The 17403-nt window shown below is 37.6% G+C and overlaps 1 pseudogene; it reads left to right on the top strand.

Annotated features, from left to right (window-relative positions):
* The first annotated feature begins 7526 nt into the window (after positions 1-7526).
* LOC131401474 (interferon-inducible protein AIM2-like) lies at positions 7527-13020 on the top strand (annotated as a pseudogene).
* Positions 13021-17403: the final 4383 nt, after the last annotated feature.

Below are 17403 nucleotides of genomic sequence, written 5' to 3'. Positions count from 1 at the left end.
GATTTCTGCAATTGCCTGCTGTGCTGTGCTGGTAGACGAATTCTTTAAGTTTTAGTAGCATGCCGATTTCCATGGTATAAATACTACTACCTAGGTTGATTTCATGATGCCCAATGTTTAACCACCCATGTGCAAAATTCCTGAATATTTAACAATTAGCTCTTCATAGCCGTGGAATGAGTAGGTTCCAGCACACTGCTGCTTCTAGTTCATCTCCCTGCCTCCAAACATGGCCTCACCCTAATGCATTCCCCAGGATAATTGCCAGAATATTTTTTTACTAAAATCTAAAAATGTTCAAGCATTCTTCTACATAAGACCTCTCAACTATTTACCAACGTTTTGCAATGAAGATTCAATTTCTCTGTCTCTGACATACAGCAGCTTACTCTCAAACCCCTTTTTACCTCTCCAGCCTAATCTTCCCATACACTTTTACATATATCGGAGTTTTAGTTGTACAAAACTATTTACATTGTTGCACCCTTTTGAGTATTTGCATATGATGTTTCCTCTACCTATGAGTATTTCCAATTTCTTTTCTTCTTTTTTTTTTTTTTTTTGTGAGGAAGATAGCCCTGAGCTAACATCCATGCCAATCCTCCTCTTTTTGCTGAGGAAGACTGGCCCTGGGCTAACATCCATGCCCATCTTCCTCTACTTTATATGGGATGCCGCCACAGCATGGCTTGACAAGCGATGCATCGGTGGGCACCTGAGATCCAAAGCCAGGCTGCCAGCAGCAGAGCAGGTGCACTTAACCGTTACGCTGCGGGTCTGGCCCCTATTTCCAATTTCTTTACCTTACTAAGAACAATATTACCTACTGCATATGGATTTCTCTTGATCTACCAGGAACTGTGATAAGTAATGTATGTGTATTATCTCACTTAACTTTCAAATCAGCCTATGAGATGGAGACTTTCTCCATTTTAGACAAGACTTTCTAAGGTATTTCTCCAATGATGTGCAACTAGTGAATGACGGAGCCAGATTCAAACCGGGTCTATCTTCCTCCAAAACCCTTGTTATTGACCACTGAGCAAAAGGACTTCCCTACACTGCTCATTTCTACAAATCTTTTATGATTTAGCACAACTTGCATATCCTTTCGAAGCCTATATGACTGTCGTTTCCTTAATATCTCTTAACAAAATTCCTCATTTAAAACAGTGGTACATTGTTTGCATTCTCATGCCTCGTGCTCTCTCTGGACTTTATGTAAAACCAGAGGAACATAGCCTTTCCAAAGCCTGAACAGAAATTTTTACCTCTTTGGAAAAATAATGTTTTTCTATCCAACTCCCACCTGTAGGAAACTGAATTTCAGATATAAAAGATATCTGAAAATATTCAGACCTCTGGTCTGTTATTCTGAGTTGAAAGCAGAAGAGTCGGTGCTTGTCATCTTCCTCACATGGATATTGTGCCAACTTCCTTCCCCATGTCACCTTATCTTTTCTGTATTATTTTGTATTTCATAGATCGTGTTCTTCTTATGCATGTATAGAAGGTGAATGTATTGTTATATAATAGGGTTATAGGAAGGTTAAATTCTATAGACAGGTGGGGATGAGGGGAAGTCGGGGCACTAACACCAAGTGAGAACTCAGTTGAATTACAAAGTGGCGTTCTTTCCTCTCCAATTGGAATTCTTCTCCCACCTAGTTCTTCTTCTCTGGCATTTGCAATATGTGTCTCAGTTTTCTCTTCTTTTAATTTTACTTTTGCCCCCAAACGATACCATAAAATCCAGACAATTCTAGTGGTGGAAAAGGCATCTGTAGCTCTAAGGATGATCTCTCCACTCTGAGTGGAATAAAGATGAGACTCAGTGTTGGGACAGGAGAGGAGAGTGAATCCCTATGAAAACATCAGGGATGATGTAGATTAGCTCTGTCCCATGTACACGCCTAGAACTGGCTCCATGTATCTCATCTTCATAGCACGGCACAGGGAAAGTATATGAACAAATGGAATTTCTGGTTCATCCAAGCTACTGTTCTCTCACCTTCACTGTAATGGACAAGACATACTTTCCCACCTCTCTGCCTTTATCTCTGCTATTTCCATCCTCTATTTGATCATTTCATCTAAGATAGACCATTCTCCAGAAAGGCTTCTCTGACCATCCTTGTTAGAAAGAGAATGCCTTTACTCTGCTTTATTTCAGGACTTCCTCGTTTTTGCTCTCGAGGCCTTTTCTGTTATTATTTTATGCTAAAATAGGATATGAGATTGTTTACCATTGCAAATAGTGAACTTCCAACCCATCCTAAATATCTGATTTTTGTGATTCTTACCACACATTACTGAAATCTATAATTACTCAGATTTACTCAGCAATAAGGACAAAATGAATTGGAACTTTTATTTCTTAGTATTTTTGGCTTGGTTTTGGATGTTAACATATAGAAAAGAGGGAAATAATTTACAAGTGATGGAGAGGTGGTGTTTGAATTCAGAATTTCCTTTCCTTTTACTTTTAGATTTGGACTTAAGAATCTGGCCTAAGAGAAGAAGCTTCTATGTAGTCAAATAAATGTTCCTATATTCTTGAAATGTTTGATGTCACCTCACGAGAATTAGAAGAAAAAGAAAAAAAAAAGGAATTATTGATATGCAACATAGCAGAAAATTAGTGGAAGAAATACCTACTAGAATGGTCTTTCTTTTTCTCCAGCTAATGACAATGTAACAGTTTTAATATTTTGAGTTCAACTCTAAATTAGCGCAAAAATTGTGACAGCTTTTGTATATTACTGTGTGTGTGTGTGTCTGTGTGTGTGTGCATGACAAGAATAACATAGCTTCTCCCACATGTTTTCTAAGAGCTAGATGAGACCATGTAAATGATGATATAAGCATATAGTGCTCTACAGGTATACAGATACGTTTATGTGTTATCTAAGGCACTTTAGAGAAGGGACTGATAGTGTCTTGCATTATATTTTTCTCAGCTCTCTGAAGTTAGAAGGTGTAGCTCTTAGAGATGGCCTCAAGGTGGCAGTAATTACACGTAATTGCAAGAAGTAACCCACAGTCCTGTACAAGAAGTCAGTTACGTTCCTTTACAGTAGCTCTAAAATTCCACCCTAGGTCGTTCTTGGGCCTACTTTGGAAGGAAAAATGTATCTGTGCTCCATGCTGCCCTTAACTATTATACTAGGAAGCTGGTTTTTGCTTTGCTTCCTGTAGGTTTCATCTTCTTTGTTGAAAGTTCTTTCTGCATAACCGTTGCATGACTGCACACAGAGTGCTTATCTGATATTCTCTTCACAAACTCACCTCCTGTGAAGTAGAGGAGATCTGCAAAATCTCGAACGGAGACAGAGGTAATAATCAGTAGATGGGACAGGCTTTTATAGAAAGAGAGAGAAAAATAATATGAGGACACTTAAAGCCTGGAAAAAGGAAGCTGAAAGAGAATGTGCTCAATGTGCATAAAAGCCCTGAAAGATTAAAAGAGGAGGTTGAAAATGATAAAAGAAAGAATTAACAATGTGCATTCTAATATTAAGGAAAATGAAAGCTTTTTGGTGGGCAGATGTGCACTTCGGTGAGAATTTCCTTGCTACTACTAAGTGTAAGATGAAAAATAGCTGATATGATGTGATAGAATGGTATGTGATTCCCTTGGCCTCTCTTGAATCTATTTCCTCTCCTATACTGTCAACACAGAAGGGAGACTTTATCTGCATACCTCTCTGAAACAACTGCATCGTGGAACTAACTGACCATTGGAAGGTTAATTTCACTTCTTCCTAGAGCAGAGATCTCTCTAATATCCCTGCCGGAGTCAATTACTTTCCGTTTTTGAAAGGTAGTGACAGAGAACCCATTACCTCGCAAGACAGCTCACTGTATGCTTAAACAACTTTGATCATTAAATCCTTCTTCTTTTTAGTAAATTCAAAGTGATTGCCTTGTTACTTTAGCCCAGAACTTCTCATTTCTATCAGAAACAACATCTAATAATTTCTCACCTCCTCTTCTGCCTGCGAGTGTCTTAAATAATTGAACATGGCCATCTTGATACATGGTCTTTTTAAAATTAGGCCTGGAAGTTAGCTTTTCCTGATGAAAAGTAACTTTACCATTGGCCTGGGGGACCCAAGCCAGATTATACGGCTGCATTATGGTGGCACTGGTGAGAAGCCAGCATGTCATCCACCCATCCACCCATTTATGCATTCAGTAAATGTCCGTTGAGTTCCTAATTGGTAACAGGAACTCTTGCAGGTTTTGGTGATAAAACAGGGAGTTAAAAACAAATCCAATCTTTATAGAGCTTATACTCTAACTCATGAGGTAGATATTTCTCTTAAAAGCAAATGAATGAATCTAATAAACTCAGGTAAGTGCTTTGAAAGAATAGAAGATGATCCCTCAAGGGCGTGTGTCAAGGGAACCTAACAAAAGCCAGGAGTTGGAGTTGGAGTTGAACATATGAGGCTTCTCTCGAGGAGTGACGCTTGAGCTAAACTCTGAGAAATGAATAGGAGTGAAAGATGTCTTCAGTCAGAGGGAACTCCATGTGAAAAAGGCCTTGTGGCAGAAAGTGTTGACTTACTTAAGGACATGAAAGAAACCCAATGTGGCTGAAGTACAACGAATCTCCAGACGATGGTATGAGATGCCTTTTGAGAGAGATAATGCAAAGCCTTCTAGAACATGATTAGAATTCTGTCTTTATTTCAAGAGAAATCACAAGTGATCAAAAGGGTTTAAGCAGGGGCGTGGTACGAGATTTGCATTTTGTTGTGCTCCCTGTCAATCTGTGTGGGGAAAAATAAGATTTAGGCACCAGTTTGACTTTGGGGAAAACACCTATTGCCATAGGTCTGGAAAAGGTAATAGTAGTTTTGATTAGATTATCAAAAGGAAATAGAGGGGGAATATAGTGAATTGACCGAGATTTGAGAAGTATTAAGAGTTGGTGATAGATTGCAAATGAAAGGTTAATGAGTCAGGATCACCATGGAAGATGCTTTGGTTTCATTCAAATAATTAAGGTTATCAGGGTGAAATATACATTTGTAAACATGTATATGTATACATTATATATATATATGTATACTATATATATGTATATACATTATATATATCTAAATATACACGTATATATTACTTTTGTTATAGTATATAACAAACACAGAAAGTACACAAATCTTAATAACACAGAGAAATAAATTATCAAAAAGTAAATAGAAGATAATATATCACCATCCTGGTAAATAGATGGAATTTTATTAACATCTCTAAAGTCCCTTTTGTGTCCCCTCTAAGACTCACACTCACTGATAGCCATTATCTTGAATTCCAAAACCACAGATTAGTTTTACCTGTTTTTAAATATAAAAGGAATTATACAATACAAACTATTTTGTGCCTGTATTCTTTTTTTTCAAATCGTGTTAGTAAAATTCTAACCATGTTTTAGTTTGTAGCAGTAGTTTATTCATTTTACTTGCTGTATAATATTTCATTTTTAGCTTATGTATACATATATAAGCTATATAAATATTTAGCTCATATACATATATGAGTGACAGTCTACTGTTGATCGTTATTTGGGGCCATTATGAATAGTGCCACTGTCAAATTTATATCCATTTTGAACATTTATATCCACTGTGAACATTTATATCCATTATAAATAGTTGGTAGATCATATACATGTCTTTTTATATACATACTATATATAGTATACTAAACATATACTATATACAGGTCCCAGACATGTATGGGAAGCCATCTGATTATCCAGCTTCACCTGAGCCAGCCATGATCCAATGATCAGATGAACTGCTCAGACAATCTACAGAATTATAAGAAATAATAAATTTTCATTGTTTTAAGCCACTAAGTTTTTCAGTGATTGATTATGCAGCAAAAGTTAACTGGTGCACCTCCCTCCAGCCTTTGTGCTATTATTATTATTACATATTTTACTTCTATATGTTATAAACTACATAAGACATCATCACGGTCATCGTTTTCATCATCATTACTTTGGCATTAAACTGTCAATATTCTTTGATATTTACCTATATATTTGCCTTTCTTGAATGTTCTTCATTCTTTTATGAAGTTCTTGCTTCCTTATAGCATTGGTTTCTTTCAGCCTAAAAAGTTTACTTTATTATTTCTTGTGGTATGTTTCTGATTATAATGTATTCTCTTAGATCTTGTCTGAAAATATCTATATTGGGCTTTCATTTTTGAAGATATTTTTCACTCGGTATAAAATTTGAGATTTGTAATATTATTCTTTCAGTGCTTTAAAGATGTCCTTATAGTATCTTCTGGCTTTCATAATTTCTATTAAAATGTCAGCTATTGGTCTTATTGCAGTTCCTGTTAATGTAATGTGCCTTTCCCTCACTGCTTTTAAGATTTTATCTTTGTGTTTGTTATTTGGCAGTTTGACAATGATGTACTGAGTTGTTTTCTTTGTATGTTTTCTGCTTGTCGTTTATTAAGCTTCTGAAATCTGTGTGTTGACGTCTTTCATCAGTGTTGGCAAGCTCTCAGTCATTATCTCCTCAAAGATTGCTTCTGCACTATTCTCCCTCTATCCTCCTTAGGGAATTCCAATCACAAACAAGACATGTTGGACACGTCCTACATATTTCTTATGCTCTCTTCTGCTTTTCCATTCTGTTGTTTTTTTACCTTATGATTCTGTTTATATAATTTCCATTGACCTGTTTTCTAATTAACTAATCCTGTCTTTTGCTATATTCAGTCATCCCTTCAATCTATGCAATATATTATTAATATGAGATATTGCATTTTCATCTCTATAACATACAGTTGGTTATTCTTTTACAGATGGCTATTGCATGTTGAAATCATTCGTTTCTCAACTTTTTTCGTAACATTTCCTTCACTTTCTTTAGCATCACAATCATAGCTATTTTAAGTCCATGACCACTAATCCATAACCTTGTCATATGTGGGTTTCCTTATATTTCCTACATTTTTGTGTTTTTTGAAAATTATTCTCTTTAGGAGCTAGTCTCATTGAGTTTTTTCCTTCCTTGGTGTTTTCCCACTGCTTCTGAATAGTATTCCTATAAACTTTTTCCATATTTTGTACTTGTTTTTCATGGCAGAGTTTGTTCCTAATAAGCAAGCCCACAATTGTTGAAGCAGAATCTCTTCATGTATCATTATATTCTTGTTTTTATCTCTCTGAAGGTATTTACGCTACCGCTACAGTAGGCTAATGCAGTTGCAATTGTGTGTGTGTGTGTGTGTAGATAAAGCTTCAAAACAGGTTTTGACTCAAGATCGTTTTATTTCATTCCTGAGAGAAAATGATATTTAAATTTTTTCAGCTGCCTATGCTCATCTCTTCTTGCTTACTGTGTATTTATTTATTTTTAATCAGTCAATAAGAAATACAACTGGCAAAAAGAAACAAAGCTAGTGAAAAAGAAAAGTCAAACTGAAATGAGCCCTGGTGCCTCTGCAGCTCCCAGAAATAGCGGCATGGAGCAACACACTGTTCAGGCATGATGAGCAAGTACAGTGGCTTGGTCTTTGTAAGAGCATCCTCTAGTCATTATTCTTGCCATTTTCCACATTGCAGCCCTCTGTTCTTTATCTCATAGCATCCAAGTAAAGACAGCGAAGTTATAATATAAAAAGTGTATCTGGGTAACAAAAAGAAATTGCTTCACATTCATCAAATTAAACACCTATTGATAGCTCCTAAGCTCTGCCAGGCCCTGGTTGCTTAACACATTGTTACAGGTTGGATTCTGTAAGAAAAAACTCTGAGATAGACAGCTGTTTTCAGGAAGTATATTTTAGAGAACCCTCAGGACTAATATCTGGGTGGGGAGCGAAGTAGGAGAAGAGGGAGAATTTCAACTCCAATGCAGTTGCAGCAAAGACCTCAGCCAATCCCACAGGGAGCTCAGGAGCTGGGAATGCCTTTCAGAGTTGTCATGATTTGGATGGAGGGGAAAAGACCTTTATACATCTTCATTTGCTAAGGTGTGGCAGCCCTCTTCAGACAAGAGTAATACCGGCAGAGGGTCTCGGCCTCTGTAAGAAAGAATAGTTTGGTCCTGAAGTGGAGCAGCAGGCAATATGTGAGAGACTCACCATGTAATTCACCAGACACATGCAATTTCATATCCTTTGAGGCAAGTATCATAGCATTTTATAGATGTAAGAACTAAGAAAACTGATTATATTTACTATCTTCTCTTTGTCTAGAGCAGCCACTCTCTCTGGGCTTGGCCCAGAACCCTCTGGAGTTGTGAGGGAGATGAGATGCAGGTATAAGTGGTGCCTTCCAGTCATCAGTAATGAAAGTATGCATTATCCTACTATGGATACGTGATACCAAAGAGAAGAAAACTTGGAGTAGGCCTAAGTGAACCTGACATTTTCCTGAGCTAGTTGAAATAGAGTCTGTTGCATTGTCCACCAGGGTCTCCTTATGGATAGGCATTTTCCCACACGCCAGGTCCCATTAGAGATCCCACTCAGAAACTCCTACACTTGGCCTTGTATGCCTCTGTTTTTTCTCTATTCCCCTTTGACTCTGGACAGCAAGTTGCTTTTAAAGTAGCATTTGCTTCTAAAACAGACTCCCCAAATTCTCTTATCTCAGTTAATTTGGAAAAGCTACAAAGAAAAGAGTTACCTATAATCCTATCACCTACAGAAAACTATATTTGATACTGCTAAATATCTCTGTAGTGTGTTTATGTGTGTGATTTAATGGTTTATTTATCCAAGATGAAACACGTTATATATTCTGTTTGGGACCTTTCTCTTTTTTTGAGTCCATTATAACAGTTTGTCATATTATTCCTATAAAGCAGTTTTAATATACATAGTACTCTGTTATCTGACTATACCATATTTTATTAACTAAATTCCTCTGTTTCAATATTTACATTATTTCAATTTTTTATGGTTACAAATAACAAGATATAATTCTATTGTGTAAACCTTAGTGTATAGTTTACTATTTCTAAGGGCATATACATAAACATAGAATTGATTCTCCTTTTTAATCTTCCCTTTAACTCACTTATAGGATCTCTGACCGAGGTCATGCCCTTTACTCACATTTAACAAATTCTGCAATTTCATTATGCACAGGACCATCTCTAAGAATTTGGGGAGCTCTGTGCAGGCCACTGAGCTCCTTTACTTTTATACCAGAGTAAAATGAGTACTCAAGACAGTATTGGGTGGAGGAACAAGGATATCTTGTGCCCTATTGGAGTTGATAGAAGAAGACAGAATCAGATTCACCCATCTGCCTCAGTTAGCAATGCTTCAGAGATACGAGGGGCTTTTTACATGTAGTAGAAAAGCCAAGGTTCAGATCAGAGTGTCTGCCTCCAAAACCTGTTATACTGTCTCAGCTGAACACAAGACTTGAAATCTTCCCTCTGCATTCTCTTTCTATCTAAATAATTCTAAATCTCAAATTTCTTTCTAAACCCTTTACATGTCTTTTCTTTTGATTCCATATATCCATGGCTGGCTTTCTGAGGTTTAACATTGTGAGTGAAGTGAGGTTCCCTCAATAGTACCTTCTTTACTCAAGCTGTTGTCTTTCTTCTGTTGTTTTCAGCCTGAGGAGAAACAGTCCAGAAGGAATCTATCAGGGAAGAAGGGTTACAGAAAGGCCCTGTGACAGTCATAGTGTTGATAGCAATGAAGCCATTCAAATTTGAGACCCAAGAAGGGAAGTAAGAGATATTTTGTGCTAGGGTGGCTACTGAGAGTGAATTCTTTTTTGTAAAAGTTTTCAACAAAGACCTAAAAGATAATTTCACTCCCAAGAAAATAATTATAACATCAAAATATTATTGGCACACTCATTTCCTGGAATTGAATAGTGCCTCACTTGTGTTTGATGCCAGAGCTGACCAACAGATCAGTGTCCCAAAGCACTTTATCAAAAAAGCTGGTGAGAGGCCGGCCTGGTGGCACAGTGGTTAAGTTGGGACATTCTGCTTCACCGGCCCAGAGTTTGCCGGTTTGGATCCTGGGCACCGACATACTCACCACTTGTCAAGCCATGCTGAGGTGGCGTCCCGCATAGAAGAACTAGAACGACCTACAACTAGGGTATACAACTATGTACTGGGGCTCTGGGGAGAAAAAAAGAAAAAGAGGAAGATTGAGAGAAGATGTTAGCTCAGGGCCAATCTTCCTCAAAAAAAACAAAAACATAAATAAATAAATAAAAATAAAAGCTGGTGAAACCCCAAAGATCAATAAGCTTCAAACTCAGCCCCTTGGAACAATTGTGAATGGGCTGTTTGTACTCCAGAAGGTAAGTTTCTATATATAATTTTATAGCAATTAGCAAAAATAGCTTATTCACCACTATGAGCTTGAAGAAACTTTAGAAATTAGTCTTTTCGAAGTCTACTTATGTAGGAAAAAATGAAAAAAACCCCCCAAAACTAAAGAGCCACAGAGTGATTGCACCAAAACTGAAATACATTAAAAGTGTTTTTATTCTCAAGAAGTGGTCACATTCCTACTTCAGCTTCTTTTTATCCCCGTAGCTTCCAAAAAAGAGATTACTTCATACACAAATAATGTTTGCCCTCTGCGTTTTTCTTGTATCTTATATATATGATCTTTAGTTTAAGTGCCTATTGTTGTGAATACAAAATTACTGTAGTTGAGTGATAAACCAGAATAATTGACTTTGAAGTTCAGTAAGTAGGGCAACATTAAAGAACTGTGTCTAAAAGAAGAAAGCAGAAGACAGAGTTACTATGAGGAAATTTATTAGAAGTGAGATATAGCACTTAATTTTTGTTTAAAGTCAAATTGATAGACAAAAATTGTGCTTTTAAAAATTTAAGGGGAAAAATGTTGAAAATCATGCAAAATGTATTCCATGTTTTCCTAAAGTGCAGTTCTTTCAGTTTGAGATATTAAACATTTTCTAGAACAAAAAAAAAGAAGTGAGAAATAGAAAGTATTTCGACTCTGAGCCTCTGGGGAACTAGCCTGCATGATTACTTCTTTGGGTCAAGAAAAGACCAGAGGAACCACAGAGAGGGAACCTGCTGACCTTTCCTCCAGGAGCCTTAACAGAATCTCTCTGGTCTGGGGTTAGTTGCAGGGGAACTGATAAGGAGAATCTGTCCTCCTGGAAAATTCAAGCCCAAAATGACCTTGGATAAGAAGGGCATGTTCTTTACCCTAGTTATGAGCCTTCAATATGGCTAACCATCCACAAATGTATACTCATTAGCCTATTAAATTAAACTTAAAATACTATCAATCTCCTAGAGAACTGATCAACACTCAGTCTCTTCTAACTTAGAGTTGATTGTGAATTATTTCTTGTCCTTTATTCTGGTAGGGGTAGACAATTTTCCCTCGTTCTCTTCTAGGTTCTTAGGCTGGTCTAATAACTAAACTGACATTAGACACATTAACAGTAGAAAATACATAATTTTGTACATATAGGAGCCCCATTAAAAATATGAGACTCAAAGACAGCCAGGCAATTGAAGTTTATATAACATCCTGAGCTAAAAATAAAGGGGTAGGGGTCTGGGGCTTCAAAGGGGAGGAAGACAATTCACAAGAAGATGAGGACAGCGGATGTTTGGGAAACAGATGTTTGCCTTGCGATGCAGATACAGTTTTTCTTATATAAAAAGTTGTCTCTGGTAATAGCTCTCCTCGTTGTACAGGCCCCCTGTCTAAATTCTTTCAGGCAGCTAAGGGAAAGGTAAAAAGCTTTTCCTGAGATGGCTGGGTCTTAATTGCTTTCAGCTCAAAACAATCCACACGTCTAAGTGGCACATTTGCGGGAGACTTATTCTGCTCCCCCTCATTCCTAACTCTTATTTAGACTCTTCACCAGGTTTTGTATCATTTGCTCATGTCTCTCCTGGATTTGTTGCTTTAAGTGACTCTTTCTCTGTCAGGGAGGAGGAAATTTCATCATTACCTCTCCTGAGTTTCTGTAGCTGGACTAATAATAAAATTTAACACAAAACAGATTAACAGGAGAAAAAACAGTTTAATTTTGTGCATACGGTAGATAATAAAAATGATGCTCAGAGAGTGACCAAAATACAGGCACCTTTATATCTTTTTACACAAAGAAACAGTAAGTATGTGAAGACTTGACAGGTCAAAGAAACTTAGGTTTGGATGCTTAACTAGTAAGGAATTTAAGCAGAGTTTGGATTTGGGGTATTAAATTAGTAAAAAAGTAACAAGGTTTATTTCCATAGGCTTCTCATCCTAGTGCAGGGAGGGTATCTTTCATATGGGAGGTTACTTCCTGCTTTCAGGGGGGAAGCAGAGATTGGAGGGTCAGAGTGCCCTTTTTGCACTTGCTCAACTAACTTTAATTCAAAATAATCAATATGCCACTGTGGCACATCTTGGAGTGGCCTGCTCTGAACCCTAATACCTCCAGTTCCACGATTTTCTTTCCCCTGCCCCTTCTGGGTACCGGTCCTGGAGAAGCTCCATCTTCTACATCTACCAGCTATTGGCTCTCAAGATCATCCAGGCTTCCTGAAGGAAGGGAGCTTGGGACTGGTCAGATGGACACAGGAGGCGATATGTTCTAAGTAAAACCTAACTGTTTCCTCTGCCTGGATTTGTTAGCAACTATTAGATATATACCAGCAAATTTCAAGAGGGATTTTTTCCCTTATATTTCTTTCTGGAGGCTGTCACTGACACTTCTGATGTCTGATGGATGGTGGCATTCCTTAATCAAATTATCAAAGGTTAGTTGTTGATTTTATTTTGCAGAAAAGAGGACAGAGGAATCATATATTATTTGACCTAAGACACAACACAGTCAGGATGGAAGTATTGGTGCTTGGAAAACAGAACAAAATCAAATGTGAGGAAGAGGATAAACTTCGACTTACGTTCTTTGAGCTATCCAAAACTGGGGAAATATTGCAGCTTAAATCTGGAGTTCACAATTTCATTAAGCTGGAAACAGCATGGAGGAAAGTCAGCTCTCCAAGGGGCTGATATGTTGTGTTTGCTTTCAGAAAGCTGGACAGGTGCTATTGGACAGGACATGGTGTGGAAGACTCTGATATGTAGTACACTTGCATCTCACAAAACTTAGGAACTTCTCTTTCAGGAAATACACATCCTAGACATACAGTTAAGAGGATATGGGCTTCACAAGACAGAAACACACACTGTGGTATCCACACCTCCCCACAAAGAGTTCATCAGTAAAACTCTATGTCTCATGCAGACAGTTTGCTGAAAGTTGGCAATTATTCTGACGGAAGTATTTAAAAGCAGACACAGATCATGTACACCTTGAGGACACATTTCACAGAGTCAATCCAGCCATCTCTGCACCTACCATAGCCCAGTGCAGACCCCTCTTCCTGCTCTTCCAGCTCTCCTTCATCCCCATCCCACTACTTGGTCCTTTTCCTCATGTCTCAGCATTGTTCGCACTGACAGCTGTCTCCCTTTGTAAGAGTAGGGGTGGGAGACTATGTGCTTTTGTTAAGGAGAAGTGTGTATCTCAGGCCAGATATTATCTTCAGGAGAATGATCCAAGAGGAAAAATGTACTAGGAGGAAGGGAAGGAGATAATTTTATGAGAAGAAAAGAAAGGTGCCCTTTAGGAGGAGAGAGTCACTGTGAGCAGAGGAGGGGTAACAGATAAGCTGCATCTCAGACTATATATATGTTTTCTCCATCTACGTTATTAAGGCAAAAACACTGAAGTGAAAAGGATCGATTCAGGTCAACTGGTCTAAACAACATTTAATTGATGAATACCTGAGGCAGTCTCTTCAACCAGATTGTGAGCTACCTGAGAACAGATGTACACAGGCTCTGTGAACGCCCCCCAAAATAAGTCAAGATGAGATGATTGCTGGATAAACAATTCAGAAGATTCAACATATTATCACAATAAAAGTTTATTTCTCATTCATTGTGGTCAGGTTCAGTTTGGTGTAAGGATAGGGCTCTGTTCTGTGTAGATATTCAAGGCTATTAGAGTTGTGCAATCTCTGTTGAGTGAATAAAATGATTTATGGAAAATATGTACTATATGTAGTTATACAAGTCAATATACACTAAGGAAATAAATAACCAAATTCACAGGAGAACAAATGTGAAAGGCTTGTAACATGAAAAGATAGTCAACATCACTAATAATCTGAGTCAAAATTCAACAATGAATAAGAATCTACCACAACTGAGAATGTAGAAAGTCAGAAAGAATCTTGCTCTTGTGCTTATAACAACAAAAGAAAGCCACGTGATCTGCAAAATCACAACTTTTTCTGAATCCATCTGAAAACAGAGGCTGCAGAGTGAGGATCTAATCAAAAAATCTAAGGAAAGAGAGACACTGCCAAGGAGAGAAAGGAGGCAAGCACTAGTTCACTTGGGGGGAGATGATAGACACTAGATACCCCACAAGATAGAAGAATTCAGCTAAAATATTTAATGAATTACTCAAGGTTGACCTTGGGCCAGCATGAAAATATAGAACCACTGGAAGCCTCAACCACAAAGAGAATTTGCAACTACTTGCAGACACTTCCCAGTGGATCTCATTGGATGGTCATCAGAAAGATTAGGGACAGGCCTGGGGGAGGAAAAGATTAGCCACTGTGGGAAAGACATGAAGCCCTGTCTGAATCCTTCCCTACAGAACAAATAGACCTCTGGGGGAAGAGAAGCAAAATCTGCCACATTTAGGGCACAGATGAAGACCCATTGAAGCAGAAGGAAGAAAAAGTTGTTCTACTCCTAGAAAAAGTGAAGAAATAGGTTCTGGGTGCAGAATATAAAAGGTTATCCTACATCGGGGGGAGGAACAGGATCAGGGGTGAACGTCCCACCCCTAAGACTCAGGGACACAGTTCCTGCAAAAGACTGAAGCTGAACTAGGACAATAGGGAACTCCCCCATTACTCTTCCTGCAAGCTGCTGCTTACCACCAGGCTAAACAAGCACCAAATAGCAAGTCACAGCATTTAACTGTTAGGGGATGATCAAGAGCATGTACAAAAACGTTTTCTTAGGTTCAGGTGTAAAGGGAAGCAAAGCTGATGGTGTAGCACTAGAGGAATTTGAAGCATGTGGTGCACTGAGAGCAAATAGAAACAATGAAATCAAGCCCAGCTCTACTCCTAATCAAATGAATTCACCCACCGTGGTAAAGTCATAACACAAAACAATCCATGTCCATTTCCAGGCATAAGTACTATTCATCCAATCTCTATTGTCACAGATTGCTTACAATAAAAGTTGGAGGCACACAAAGAAGCTGAAAAAAATCTGAGACAAATCAACCAAAAGAACCCAAGTCACATAAGATATAGAAGTTGGAACTCTCAGAGTATTTAAAATAGATGGACAACATACATTATGTGAAGCACAATTTCAGTAGAGAATTGAAAACTAAGAGAAAGAATGAAATGGAAATACTACTAATGAAAAATATCGTTACAGAGATCAAGAACGCTTTTAACCAGATGATCAGCAGACTTTACACAGCACACAAAAGAATGAACTATAGATAGGTCAATAAAAGTTACTCAAATGGAAACACAACGAGAAATAATGAAAAGAAAAAAACAGATTAGAGTATCTAAGAGATAAGGGACAATATCAAGCAGTTAAAAATATCTGTAAATGGTGGGCCGGCCCCGTGGCTTAGCAGTTAAGTGCGCGCACTCCGCTGCTGGCAGCCCGGGTTCAGATCCCGGGCGCACACCGACGCACCGCTTCTCCGGCCATGCTGAGGCCGCGTCCCACATACAGCAACTAGAGGGATGTGCAGCTATGACGTACAACTATCTACTGGGGCTTTGGGGGGAAAAATAAATACACAAAATCTTTAAAAAAATATATATATATCTGTTATGGAATCTCAGAAAGAGAACAGAGAGAGAATGAGGCATAGGGGATATTTGAAAAGAGATGAAGGCAAAGACTTTCTGAAAATGAATAACAGACACCAAATCACCACAGATCCAAGAATCTCAGAGACCATCAAGCAGAATAAACAATAATAATGACAGAAGAATAATAATCAACCACATACACACTTAGATATATCACAGTTAAACTTCTAAAAGGGAAAAGACATATGGAGACTCTTGAAAGCAGCCAGAGAGAAAAAAGACACCTATACACGTGTACAGACATAAGAATTACAGCAGACTTCTTGTCAGAAACTACTTAAGCCTGACGACTATGGATTGACTTGAAACTTCTGAAAGAAAAAGACAACTGTCAGCCCAGATTTCTAAATCCAGTAAAAATGTTCAATCAAGGAAGAGAAATAAAGATTTTCAAACCAAGTAAAACTGAAATAATTTATTCATAATGGAACTGAACTAAAATATACGTTAAGGGAATTTTTTTAGGAAAAGGAATATAATACCATACAGAAATTTGTCTACAAAGAAGCAAACAAGACACGATGGTAATATAACATTTATGTTTTCTTATTTTAAGTGATCTAGAAGATAACTGATGTTCAAAAAGAGGAGTTGGCAAAATTTTTCTGTAAAGGACCCAATAGTGTATGTTTTAAACTGTGTGGGCCATATGGTCTCTGTTACCCATGCTGATCTTTGCACTGGCTGCAAAAGCAGCCATAGACAATCCAGAAATGAATGTGCATGTTCACGTTCCAATAAAACTGTGTTATGGACACTGAAATTTGAACTTTATATATTTTTTATGAGTCTTCTGATTTTTTCCCCCAGACATTAAAATGACATAAAAACCATTGTTAGCTTGTGGGCTGTACAAAACAGGTGGTGCGCTGTACAAAACCAGGCAATGGGCTGGACTTGCCCCATGGGCCATAGTTTGCCAATCCATAGCCTGAACAAAAAATGTTAGTGATATATATTATGTTTATAGAACAACTAAAAGTAAAATATTTGACAATGATAGCACAAAATATGAGAGGGAGGAATTAGGATTATAGTGTTGGAAAGTCCTTACACAAAATGTCAAGCAGTGTGATAATATTTGAAGGCAGATTCTAATTAATTAAAGATGTATATTCTAAACTCTAAGGAAATCATACACAATATTTATAAAAGGGATATAAATAATAAGACAATTTTGTGATGTGGAGAAAGGATACGTATATAAACTGATGAATAAATGAAAAGCAATAAGAAAAGTATACATACTGAGCTATATGAGAAAGCCATTGATTTAAAACTAATTCAGCCTGACCTTGTTTTTCCAGAAAGGCCTGACATGGCCTGTCAATCATGAATTGTACACCTGCTTTAAACATTTATAAAGCAAAGAATGATGTCTTTAAAGGTGGAGATGTATGCCTCCCCCATTTCAGCATTTCTTTCAAGAAAGCATTCTTTCCCAGAAACTAAGGGTCAAACT

This window comes from Diceros bicornis, chromosome 4, assembly GCF_020826845.1.
Source record: "Diceros bicornis minor isolate mBicDic1 chromosome 4, mDicBic1.mat.cur, whole genome shotgun sequence".
Classification (NCBI taxonomy): domain Eukaryota; kingdom Metazoa; phylum Chordata; class Mammalia; order Perissodactyla; family Rhinocerotidae; genus Diceros; species Diceros bicornis.
Note: the sequence above shows the minus strand (reverse complement) of the source record. Positions and strands in the feature narration are given on the sequence as shown.